Genomic DNA, 13,383 nt, shown 5'->3' with positions numbered 1-13,383 from the left:
ACCTTTCTTTCAATTGGAAAGTTTTATTTGGACTTTTTTTTACTGTGATTTGTACTGTTTTTTTACTCTTCAATTTTTTTTATTCTTGTAAATATTTTGGTGGAAAACTTGTTTATGTATATGAAATTCTTTCATGGTGGATTTTTTTTGGACATTTCTTTTATTGGATAAATAAAGTATTGTTTTTAACTCCTGAGATCAACTATCCTTTTCCAACTGACCAGTGGAAGTGCAGTGAAGAAACCGTGATAGGATTCGTCTAACCTCCATATCTGTGAGTTGGGGTACGCCCACAAATCTTCTAATTATTTGGAAAGATATTGTGATAGAAGTTATCCATTTGATGATTGTGGGAGTCGGGTTACGCTACCACTTTTGGAAGTTAATGGGATACTGAAGTCCTTCTGGGGCAAGATTACCCTGTAAAGAAACCTTGATATATGTGTGATACTCAAATTTTGTGTGAGTGGGGTACGTATGTACTAGTTTAAAATAATTAGTACTTTTTGGTTTGACCTCTGAAAGCATTACTACACATCTGCTGTCTTTCTTTTCAGTTTGTTGTACGAGTTGACCAGTTGTCTGAGAAGTATATCAAGATCCACGTTGGACACTTCTGAAACTGACAAAAGATACCTTGATGAGAGTCAACATCACTGACACCATGTGAGTTGGGGTACGACACCCAGTCTTTGGATAATTTTTTTACACCTGGTCGATGAAACATTAAGTGTTTTCCAGCTAAGACAGCTAAAGAAACCTTTATGTGCATATCCCACTCCTTATCTACGTGAGTGGAGGTACGCTATACAGCAGAACTTTATCTGTTTAGTGTTAATCAGTAAAGGGAAGTAATTTATTCATTTAGTATAAAATTCCCCTTTCCCCAGCACCATAGGTGGTTTATTTATTCTATTTTTTGTTTTGTTTATCTTTTAGGGTATGTACCCAACATGGGTGCCATCTTGAAGTCGGCCATCTTGAATCTAAGTCAGTTTTTTCAAATGGAAAGGGGGTCGCGTAACATGTCAAGCAACATCAGAATTTGCTGAAAAGTTTATTGTTGCAAACAGATTTGAAATAGCAGTTATGGTTCAAAAGTTACAACACTTTTGTTTTGTTTCCGGTAACTGAAGATGGCTCTGACAAAAGAGAAGAAAATTGAGGTCATTTTGATGTCTGGAGAATAAAGTTTCCATGTCAAAGCTGCAGATTTTAACAACCAGCACCCAGAAAGACCTCCAATTTCACATAACACTGCCGGGTGCCTAATTTCCAAATTCCGAGAAACTGGGACTGTGGCTGACAAGTCACGGAGTGGTCGTCCAAAAAGTGCTACTGACGAGACAACCTAAACAATGGTTTTGGCATCCTTTGTGAAGAGCCCACGATGCAGCACACAATGTTTGTCAGCAGAATGACCTCAATTCTCTCCTCTTTTGGCTGACTTCAAGATGGCGCTCATGTTCGGTACATACCCTAAAAGATACCTTACCTTACCTTACCTCACCCATACCTTAGTGGAGTATTCAGTTTTTCCCATTTCCTGCACAGTTTTTGAAACAAAAGGGTGTACTGCGACTTTTGAATCACTCTGTATATCCCTGGCGCTGCCAATTAAAGTTATTGCCCTCCTAAATACAGTGAAAACAGCATGTATTTATTAAATTGCATAGACCAGTGGTTCCAAAACTTTTTGAATCACGGCACCCTAGAGCATAATAATTATTTATACGGCACCCCTAGGCCAAAAGTTTTATATTGAGAAATTTAGAAATATTAAATTAAGGAAATCGTGTTTATATGTCATCCTTACGTTCAACTGTGTGGTGAAGGACAGGATTCACTGTTGTTTGTCCACATATTCTATGATTCCCAGCCACCAGCACTGGTTTTGCCTATTACACTGACCATAAATAATTTGAATTGGTCCTGGACCGCCAATGCAAGGCACCCCTACATGTGCACCGAGGCACCCCAGGGTGCCATGGCACACGGTTTCAGAACTACTGGCATAGAAATTCAACAATGCAGTGCTGTGCACATCAATAATAAGAATTTACTTACCGATAATTCTATTTCTCATAGTCCGTAGTGGATGCTGGGACTCCGTCAGGACCATGGGGAATAGCGGGCTCCGCAGGAGACAGGGCACATCTAAAAAAGCTTTTAGGTCACATGGTGCGCACTGGCTCCTCCCCCCATGACCCCCCTCCAAGCCTCAGTTAGGTACTGTGCCCGGACGAGCGTACACAATAAGGAAGGATCTTGAATCCCGGGTAAGACTCATACCAGCCACACCAATCACACCGTACAACTTGTGATCTGAACCCAGTTAACAGTATGATAACACAAACGAAGTAGCCTCTGAACAGATGGCTCACAACAACAGTAATAACCCGATTTTTGTAACAATAACTATGTACAAGCATTGCAGACAATCCGCACTTGGGATGGGCGCCCAGCATCCACTACGGACTATGAGAAATAGAATTATCGGTAAGTAAATTCTTATTTTCTCTAACGTCCTAGTGGATGCTGGGACTCCGTCAGGACCATGGGGATTATACCAAAGCTCCCAAACGGGCGGGAGAGTGCGGATGACTCTGCAGCACCGAATGAGAGAACTCCAGGTCCTCTTTAGCCAGAGTATCAAATTTGTAAAATTTTACAAACGTGTTCTCCCCTGACCACGTAGCTGCTCGGCAAAGTTGTAATGCCGAGACTCCTCGGGCAGCCGCCCAGGATGAGCCCACTTTCCTTGTGGAATGGGCCTTTACAGATTTAGGCTGTGGCAGGCCTGCCACAGAATGTGCAAGTTGGATTGTACTACATATCCAACGTGCAATCGTCTGTTTAGACGCAGGAGCACCCAACTTGTTGGGTGCATACAATGTAAACAACGAGTCAGATTTTCTGACTCCAGCTGTCCTTGAAATATATATTTTTAATGCTCTGACAACGTCCAGTAACTTGGAGTCCTCCAAGTCGCTAGTAGCCGCAGGCACCACAATAGGCTGGTTCAAGTGAAATGCCGAAACCACCTTAGGGAGAAATTGAGGACGTGTCCTCAATTCTGCCCTGTCCGAATGGAATATCAGATATGGGCTTTTGTATGACAAAGCTGCCAACTCCGAAACTCTCCTGGCTGAAGCCAGGGCCAACAGCATGGTTACCTTCCATGTAAGGTATTTTAAATCTACCGATTTTAAAGGCTCAAACCAATGAGATTTGAGAAAATTTAGAACCACGTTCAAATCCCACGGTGCCACTGGAGGCACTATTGGGGGTTGTATATGTAGTACACCTTTGACAAAAGTTTGTACTTCAGGCACTGACGCCAATTCCTTCTGGAAGAAAATTGATAAGGCCGAAATTTGAACTTTAATGGACCCCAATTTGAGGCCCATAGACAATCCTGCTTGCAGGAAATGTAAGAATCGACCCAATTGAAATTCTTCCGTTGGAGCCTTCTTGGCCTCACACCACGCAACATATTTTCTCCAAATGCGGTGATAATGTTGTGCGGTCACTTCTTTCCTGGCTTTAATTAAAGTAGGAATAACTTCCTCAGGAATGCCCTTCTCTTTTAGAATCCGGCGTTCAACCGCCATGCCGTCAAACGCAGCCGCGGTAAGTCTTGGAACATACAAGGTCCCTGCTGAAGCAGATCCCTTCTTAGAGGTAGAGGCCACGGATCCTCCGTGAGCATCTCTTGAAGTTCCGGATACCAAGTTCTTCTTGGCCAGTCCGGAGCTACCAGTATTGTTCTTACTCCTCTTTTCCGTATAATTCTCAGTACCTTTGGTATGAGAGGCAGAGGAGGGAACACATACACTGACTGGTACACCCACGGTGTTACCAGAGCGTCCACAGCTATTGCCTGAGGGTCTCTTGACCTGGCGCAATACCTGTCCAATTTTTTGTTGAGGCGAGACGCCATCATGTCCACCTTTGGTTTTTCCCAACGGTTCACAATCATGTGGAAAACTTCTGGATGAAGTCCCCACTCTCCCGGGTGAAGGTCGTGTCTGCTGAGGAAATCTGCTTCCCAGTTGTCCACTCCCGGGATGAACACTGCTGACAGTGCTACGACATGATTCTCCGCCCAGCGCAGAATCCTTGCAGCTTCTGCCATTGCACTCCTGCTTCTCGTGCCGCCTTGTCGGTTTACGTGGGCGACTGCCGTGATGTTGTCGGACTGGATCAACACCGGCTGACCCTGAAGCAGCGATTTTGCCAGGCTTAGAGCATTGTAGATCGCTCTTAGCTCCAGTATATTTATGTGAAGAGACGTCTCCAGGTTTGACCACACGCCCTGGAAGTTTCTTCCCTTTGTGACTGCTCCCCAACCTCGTAGGCTGGCATCCGTAGTCACCAGGACCCAGTCCTGTATGCCGAATCTGCGGCCCACTAACAGATGGGCAGTCTGCAACCACCACAGGAGAGACAACCTTGTTCTCGGTGACAGTGTTATCCGCTGATGCATGTGCAGATGCGATCCGGACCATTTGTCCAGCAGATCCCACTGAAATGTTCGTGCATGGAATCTGCCGAATGGAATCGCTTCGTACGAAGCCACCATCTTTCCCAGGACTCTTGTGCATTGATGTACTGACACAGTTCCTGGTTTTAGGAGGTTCTTGACAAGTTCGGATAACTCCCTTGCTTTCTCTTCCGGGAGAAATACCTTTTTCTGAACCGTGTCCAGAATCATGCCCAGGAACAGCAGATGTGTTGTCGGGGTCAATTGAGATTTTGGAAGATTTAGAATCCACCCGTGTTGCTGAAGCACTACTTGTGTTAGCGCTACACCGACTTCCAGCTGTTCTCTGGACTTTGCCCTTATCAGGAGATCGTCCAAGTAAGGGATAATTAATACGCCTTTTCTTCGTAGAAGAACCATCATTTCGGTCATTACCTTGGTAAAGACCCGAGGGGCCGTGGACAACCCAAACGGCAGCGTTTGAAACTGATAATGACAGTCTTGTATCACGAACCTGAGATACCCTTGGTGTGAGGGGTAAATCGGGACATGTAGATAAGCATCTTTTATGTCCAAGGACACCATGAAGTCTCCTTCTTCCAGATTCGCTATCACTGCTCTGAGTGACTCCATCTTGAACTTGAATTTCTTTATGTACAGGTTCAAGGATTTCAGATTTAGAATAGGCCTTACCGAACCGTCCGGTTTCGGTACCACAAATAGTGTGGAATAATACCCCTTTCCCTGTTGTAGGAGGGGTACCTTGACTATCACCTGCTGAGAATACAGCTTGTGAATGGCTTCCAAAACCGACGTCCTTTCTGAGGGAGACGTTGGTAAAGCAGACTTTAGGAACCGGCGAGGGGGAGACCTTTCGAACTCCAGCATGTAACCCTGAGATACTATCTGCAGGACCCACGGGTCCACTTGTGAGTGAACCCATTGATTGCTGAAAATCTTGAGTCGACCCCCCACCGTTCCTGAGTCCGCTTGTAAAGCCCCAGCGTCATGCTGATGGCTTTGTAGAAGCCGGGGCGGGCTTCTGTTCCTGGGCAGGGGCTGCTTGCTGCCCTTTCTTACCCTTTCCTCTGCCTCGCGGCAGATAAGACTGTCCTTTTGGTCGCTTTTTATAGGAGCGAAAGGACTGCGGCTGAAAAGACGGTGTCTTTTTCTGTTGGGAGGGGGTCTGAGGTAAAAAAGTGGATTTGCCGGCAGTTGCCGTGGCCACCAGGTCCGAAAGACCGACCCCAAACAATTCCTCTCCTTTATATGGCAATACTTCCATATGCCTCTTGGAATCCGCATCACCTGATCACTGTCGCGTCCATAAACTTCTTCTGGCAGATATGGACATCGCGCTTACTCTTGATGCTAGAGTACAAACATCCCTCTGAGCATCTCGCATATAAAGGAAAGCATCCTTTAATTGCTCTAGAGTCAATAAAATACTGTCCCTATCCAGGGTATCAATATTTTCAGTCAGAGAATCCAACCACACTACCCCAGCACTGCACATCCAGGCTGAGGCTATTGCCGGTCGCAGTATAACACCAGTATGTGTGTATATACTCTTCAGTGTAGTTTCCAGCCTCCTATCTGCTGGATCCTTGAGGGCGGCCGTATCAGGAGACGGCAACGCCACTTGCTTTGATAAACGTGTGAGCGCCTTATCCACCCTAGGGGGTGTTTCCCAGCGCGCCCTAACCTCTGGTGGGAAAGGGTATAATGCCAATAACTTCTTGGAAATTAGCAGTTTTCTATCGGGGTTAACCCACGCTTCATCACACACGTCATTCAATTCCTCTGATTCTGGAAAAAATACAGGTAGTTTTTTCACCCCCCACATAATACCCCTTTTTGAGGTACCAGCAGTATCAGAGATCTGCAAAGCCTCCTTCATTGCCGTGATCATATAACGTGTGGCCCTATTGGAAAATACGTTTGTTTCTTCACCGTCGACACTAGATTCATCTGTGTCGGTACCCGTGTCGACTGACTGAGGTAAAGGACGTTTTACAGCCCCTGACGGTGTCTGAGACGCCTGAACCGGTACTAACTGGTTTGCCGGGCGTCTTATTTCGTCAACTGACTTTTGTAATGTGCTGACATTATCACGTAATTCCATAACTAAAGCCATCCATTCCGGTGTCGACTCCCTAGGGGGTGACATTACCATCATCGGCAATTGCTCTGCCTCCACACCAACATCGTCCTCATACATGTCGACACACACGTACCGACACACAGCAGCCACACAGGGAATGCTCTAATCGAAGACAGGACCCCCTAGCCCTTTGGGGAGACAGAGGGAGAGTTTGCCAGCACACACCAAAAGCGCTATAAATGTATATAAACAACCCTAGAAGGTGTTGTTTACTATATATGCGCTCTTAATATATAAATATCGCCAATTTATGCCCCCCTTCTCTTTGTTACCCTGTTTCTGTAGTGCAGTGCAGGGGAGAGACCTGGGAGCCTTCCTCACCAGCGGAGCTGAGCAGGAAAATGGCGCTGAGTGCTGAGGAGAATAAGCTCCGCCCCTTTTTCGGCGGGCTTTTCCCCGGTTTTTAAGAAACTGGCCTGGGTTAAAATACATACATATAGCCTTAATGGCTATATGTGATGTATTTATTTTGCCACTAAAGGTAATTATATTGCTGCCCAGGGCGCCCCCAGCAGCGCCCTGCACCCTCCGTGACTGAGTCAGTGAGCCGTGTGACAACAATGGCGCACAGCTGCCGTGCTGTGCGCTACCTTCAAGAAGACTGAGGAGTCTTCTGCCGCCTGCTTTCCGGACCTCCGTTCTGCCGTCTCTTCAGCGTCTGTAAGGGGGATCGGCGGCGCGGCTCCGGGACGAACCCCAGGCTGACCTGTGTTCCGACTCCCTCTGGAGCTAAGTGTCCAGTAGCCTAAGACTCCAATCCATCCTGCACGCAGGTGAGTTGGAAATCTCTCCCCTAAGTCCCTCGATGCAGTGATCCTGTTGCCAGCAGGAATCACTGAGATTGAAACCTAAAAAAAAACTTTTCTAAACAGCTCTTTAGGAGAGCCACCTAGATTGCACCCTCTCGGACGGGCACAAAAACCTAACTGAGGCTTGGAGGGGGGTCATGGGGGGAGGAGCCAGTGCGCACCATGTGACCTAAAAGCTTTTTTAGATGTGCCCTGTCTCCTGCGGAGCCCGCTATTCCCCATGGTCCTGACGGAGTCCCAGCATCCACTAGGACGTTAGAGAAAATAAAATATATAGCACTGAATAAAAAATATATGTAAATGATGTATTTGTTACAACAAACAGAGGCGTCACTTCTAAAAAGAGGGTGTGTGGCTTTGCATGTCACTGTCGAAAGGGGCGTGGCTCTTCTGCATGGGGGCGTGGCTATGCTTCCAGACCCCCAGTTCTGTCACTACAGGGGTACGGGAGATGTTGGCTGACCTAGGAGACTGCAGTGCTGGCTTCTTTGCGGTGACAGAAGCCCAGCACTGCACGCAATGTTACAGTGCAGCACCCGACTCCTTTCACTGAGCAACAGCCGAGACTTTGGTGACAGCCAGATGCAGGCTGCACCCCCGTTGTGACGCCACTGATAATAACAAACACTTTATGAAACATGTGAAAACCTAAAACATGACTCCAATCTGGGACACTGAATATGGGGTTGGAGCCAGATTTTAAGTTACTTACCCCCTTCACACTGGCAGATGGACCTGAGGTCCTCCGTCTAACAATGGATGCTTGGAGATGATGTCATCAAGTCCGTAAGGTACTTCGTTGTGCTCGCCACCCCCCACCCCCGGCGTCGGGATGGTGACCGGCAGTTTCCCAACTGCCGGTCACTCATACCCACCCCCGATATACTAGGCATAATAGACAAATATGTTATTACTACAGTGCAGAGTGCACTGTATAAGTGAAATGTAGTTGGAATCCCGGCAGTTAAAATACCGACGCAGGAATCCCGACCGCCAGAATGCCGGCGTGTGAAGCGAGCCATCAAGCCCGCAGCATGACGAGCGTGGTGAGCCCGCAAGGAGCTTCATTCCGCTCGCACCCTGCCGGCATTCTGACGGTCGGGATTCCGGCATTGGGATTCCAACTGCTGGGATCCCGTACCCAACCCGTATAAGTATAATAAAACCCAATATTTCCATGCACCCCTGCTTCTCTTGGTCACTCATCTGTGAGTAGCACAGCCGGAGCAGAGATAATGCTGGGAAGACTGGGAAGCACATAGGGAATAATGACTAACTCTCCCTAGGAAGAATGTGTACTGGAAACAGTGCCGTCTTAACAGCAGTGTAGGCCCCTGGGCACAGCAATGCACTGGACCCCCTACCCATCCTCCAGCGGTAGGGGTGGGGGGTGCCATCAGCGGCAGCTTTGATGTCCCGCGGGCGGTAGGGGGTGTTCTATCTTCCGCTCAACATGTAGAACCTGGAGCAGTAATTTCTGCTAATTACTCCTTTATTGCACAGATGGGGCTAAACTGCAGAAGAGGGCATTGGGCTGAATGAAGGGGCCCTGGTACATGACTTCCAGGGTGGTAGGGGGTGTTTAATACGCAGGGGAGGGGTGGATAGTGGACTGGGCTTAATATTCATCATTTTCCGGTGGGAGGGCAGCTCGCTTGACTGCAGATAACTCACGTTCCTGGAAATAGATTTCTTAGCTTTGAATGGGATAAAAAAACTAGAGAGTCCCACCTTTCAGTAGATACTGTGGACACCTGGCAGGAGGTACTGGGGACTTGGGGATCAGAGTTCAGGAGCCAGAGCAATCCACCAACTAAAATCTAAAACTGCATATTAGACGTGTGGAGCTTGAGCAGGGACCAGCTGCTGGAAGGCTGATATATCTGGTTCTGGGCATAGTAGAGACACGCTGTCAGTGTCCAGCGAAAGGGGAGAGTCCCAGGTTTTGGAGAATACCCTCAGAAAAACTCTAAGTCAGACAGAGCCCGAGATATCTGGCTGGAGAGAACAATTAACAGGCTTGGATGGAGACCACTGGTTTCAAGTCAGATATCTCCGGTTCCCCAAAGTCGATTTTCAAAATTTGGTACCCCTGGAAAGAGGGGACCCTCAGCTATCAGCCTAGGGCCCTCATACTCCTGGGGCCCTTGGGCAAGAGCCCATTGAGCCCATACGAAAAGACGGCCCTGGCTGGAAACGCTCCTGGATCTGGGCCCCTGCCATCAGCCTACATCATCTCATGCTCATCTGCCATCCAAACATATTTTGAAGTGGGCTAGGATAATAATCTGGAGCGAGTCCGGTGATCCAAAATTTTGCAGCAGCACAAAGTATATAGAAGAATTATTGGGGGTCATTCCGAGTTGTTCGCTCGGTAAAAATCTTCGCATCGCAGCGATTTTCCGTTTAATGCGCATGCGCAATGTCCGCACTGCGACTACGCCAAGTAAATTTGCTATGCACTTAGGAATTTTACTCACGGCATTTTCATCGTTCTGGCGATCGTAATGTGATTGACAGGAAATGGGTGTTACTGGGCGGAAACAGGCCGTTTTATGGGCGTGTGGGAAAAAACGCTACCGTTTCTGGAAAAAACGCAGGAGTGGCCGGAGAAACGGGGGAGTGTCTGGGCGAACGCTGGGTGTGTTTGTGACGTCAAACTAGGAACGACAAGCACTGAAATGATCGCAGATGCCGAGTAAGTCTGGAGCTACTCAGAAACTGCTACGAGGTGTGTAATCGCAATATTGCGAATACTTCGTTCGCAATTTTAAGATGCTAAGATTCACTCCCAGTAGGCGGCGGCTTAGCATGAGCAAATCTGCTAAAATCCGCTTGCGAGCGAACAACTCGGAATGACCCCCATTGTACGGATTCATACTTGCTGACTTATAATTTTTCCTCTCCAGGAGAAGACCGGAGAGGAGAAGCAAATGCAGATGACTACTCCAGGAACATCAGGCCGCTTGGAGGGGCTAAAACCGAATAGGCCTCGTCCTTTCTCTCCGCAACCGCGTAGAGAAGGGACGGGGCCCTATCCTGCTGACGTCACTAGGAGAAGGTTGAGATGCGGGATACCTATTCACTTGTTCAGGGGGACTACCGAAAAAATAAGATTTTAAACCTACCGGTAAATCTTTTTCTCCTAGTCCGTAGAGGATGCTGGGGACTCCGTAAGGACCATGGGGTATAGACGGGCTCCGCAGGAGACATGGGCACCTAAAAAAACTTTCTAGTATGGTGTGCACTGGCTCCTCCCTCTATGCCCCTCCTCCAGACCTCAGTTAGAGAACTGTGCCCAGAGGAGATGGACAACACGAGGAAAGGATTTTGTTAATCTAAGGGCAAGATTCATACCCCACACCAATCATACCATATAACCTGGAATACACATAACCAGTTAACAGTATGAACAACCAACAGTACCGGTCCAAGACCGAGTCAAACTGTAACATAACCCTTATGTAAGCAATAACTATATACAAGCCTTGCAGATTTTCCGCACTGGGACGGGCGCCCAGCATCCTCTACGGACTAGGAGAAAAAGATTTACCGGTAGGTTTAAAATCTTATTTTCTCTTACGTCCTAGAGGATGCTGGGGACTCCGTAAGGACCATGGGGTTTATACCAAAGCTCCCAATCGGGCGGGAGAGTGCGGATGACTCTGCAGCACCGACTGAGCAAATGCTAGGTCCTCATCAGCCAGGGTATCAAACTTATAGAATTTAGCAAAAGTGTTTGACCCCGACCAAGTTGCTGCTCGGCAAAGCTGTAGTGCCGAAACGCCCCGGGCAGCCGCCCAAGAAGAGCCCACCTTCCTAGTGGAATGGGCCTTTACTGAATGCGGTAACGGCAATCCAGCCGTAACATAAGCCTGCTGAATTGTGTTACAGATCCAGCGAGCAATAGTCTGCTTTGAAGCAGGCGCGCCAATCTTGTTGGCAGCATACAGGACAAACAATGCATCTGTTTTCCTAATCCTAGCCTTCCTGGCTACATAAATTTTTAAAGGCCCTGACTATATCCAGGGACATGGAATCCTCCAAGTCACTCGTAGCCACAGGCACCACAATAGGTTGGTTCATATGAAATGAAGACACCACCTTGGGTAAAAATTGAGGACGAGTCCTCAATTCCGCTCTATCTACGTGAAAAATCAAGTAAGGGCTCTAGTAAGACAAGGCCGCCAATTCTGACACACGCCTCGCAGATGCCAAGGCTAACAACATGACCACCTTCCAGGTGAGAAATTTCAACTCCACCGTTTTAAGGGGTTCAAACCAGTGTGATTTAAGGAACTGCAACACCACGTTCAGGTCCCATGGTGCCACCGGGGGCACAAAAGGAGGCTGGATGTGTAGTACTCCTTTTACAAACGTCTGGACTTCTGGGAGAGAAGCCAATTCCTTCTGAAAGAGTATTGACAAGGCCGAAATCTGTACTTTAACAGAGCCTAACTTTAGGCCCATATCCACTCCTGTCTGTAGGAAGTGGAGAAAACGACCCAGATGGAAATCTTCCGTAGGAGCATTCTTGGTTTCACACCAAGAGACATACTTCCGCCAGATACGGTGATAATGTTTTACCGTCACCTCCTTCCTAGCCTTTATTAGAGTAGGTATGACCTCCTCTGGAATACCCTTCTCCACTAGGATCCGGCGTTCAACCGCCATGCCGTCAAACGTAACCGCGGTAAGTCTTGGAACATGCAGGGCCCCTGCTGTAACAGGTCTTCCCCTAGAGGAAGAGGCCAGGGATCTTCCGTGAGCATCTCCTGAAGATCTGAGTACCAGGCCCTTCGAGGCCAGTCTGGAACAATGAGTATTGTTTGTACTCTTTTTCGATTTATGATCCTCAACACTTTTGTGATGAGAGGAAGAGGAGGAAACACGTAGACCGACTGGAATACCCATGGTGTTACCAGAGCGTCTACTGCTATTGCCTGAGGGTCCCGGGACCTGGCACAATACCTCCGAAGCTTCTTGTTGAGGCGTGACGCCATCATGTCTATTTGAGGAACTCCCCAGAGATCCGTTATCTCTGCAAAGACTTCTTGATGAAGTCCCCACTCTCCTGGATGGAGATCGTGTCTGCTGAGGAAGTCTGCTTCCCAGTTGTCCACTCCCGGAATGAAGACAGCTGACAGAGCGCTTACGTGATTTTCCGCCCAGCGAAGAATCCTGGTGGCTTCCGCCATCACGACTCTGCTTCTTGTCCCGCCTTGGCGGTTCACATGAGCTACTGCTGTGACATTGTCTGATTGAATCAGAACCGGTAGGTTGCGAAGAAGAATCTCCGCTTGTCGAAGGCCGTTGTATATGGCCCTTAGCTCCAACACGTTGATGTGTAGACAGGACTCCTGGTCTGACCATAGCCCCTGAAAATTTCTTCCTTGGGTGACTGCTCCCCATCCTCGGAGGCTCGCGTCCGTGGTTACCAGGATCCAGTCCTGAATGCCGAACCTGCGACCCTCCAGAAGGTGAGCACTTTGCAGCCACCATAGAAGAGACACCCTGGCCCTGGGGGACAGTGTTATTTTTTTATGTAATTGTAGATGGGACCCGGACCATTTGTCCAGAAGATCCCATTGAAACGTCCTTGCATGGAACCTGCCGAAGGGAATGGCCTCGTAAGTTGCCACCATTTTCCCCAGAAACTGAGTGCATTGATGAGCTGACACTCTTTTCGGCTTCAGTAGTTCTCGGACCATGTTCTGGAGGTCCTGGACTTTTTCCAACGGGAGGCAAACTTTCTTTTGTTCAGTGTCCAGTATCATGCCAAGGAAGGCTAGTCGAGTTGTCGGAACCAACTGTGACTTTGGTAGATTGAGAATCCACCCATGTTGCTGAAGCACTCTCTGAGAGAGTGCCACGTTCTCCAGTAATTACTCTCTTGATCTCGCTTTTATCAGGAGATCGTCCAA

General features: G+C 47.9%; 1 protein-coding gene and 1 long non-coding RNA gene across 18 annotated transcripts in view; one reads left to right on the top strand and one right to left on the bottom strand.

The window, feature by feature from the left end:
• Positions 1-13,383, bottom strand: part of TP73 (tumor protein p73) — a 362,139-nt gene that overhangs the window by 116,436 nt on the left and 232,320 nt on the right. The window lies entirely within an intron of this gene.
• Positions 1-13,383, top strand: part of LOC134965552 (uncharacterized) — a 56,568-nt gene that overhangs the window by 26,307 nt on the left and 16,878 nt on the right. The window contains exon 2 of the long non-coding RNA XR_010188431.1: positions 10,369-10,589. This is a non-coding gene — a long non-coding RNA (uncharacterized LOC134965552). The remainder of the gene's footprint in view (positions 1-10,368; positions 10,590-13,383) is intronic.

Source organism: Pseudophryne corroboree, chromosome 10, assembly GCF_028390025.1.
Source record: "Pseudophryne corroboree isolate aPseCor3 chromosome 10, aPseCor3.hap2, whole genome shotgun sequence".
In the NCBI taxonomy this organism is placed as follows: Eukaryota; Metazoa; Chordata; class Amphibia; order Anura; family Myobatrachidae; genus Pseudophryne; species Pseudophryne corroboree.
Note: the sequence above shows the minus strand (reverse complement) of the source record. Positions and strands in the feature narration are given on the sequence as shown.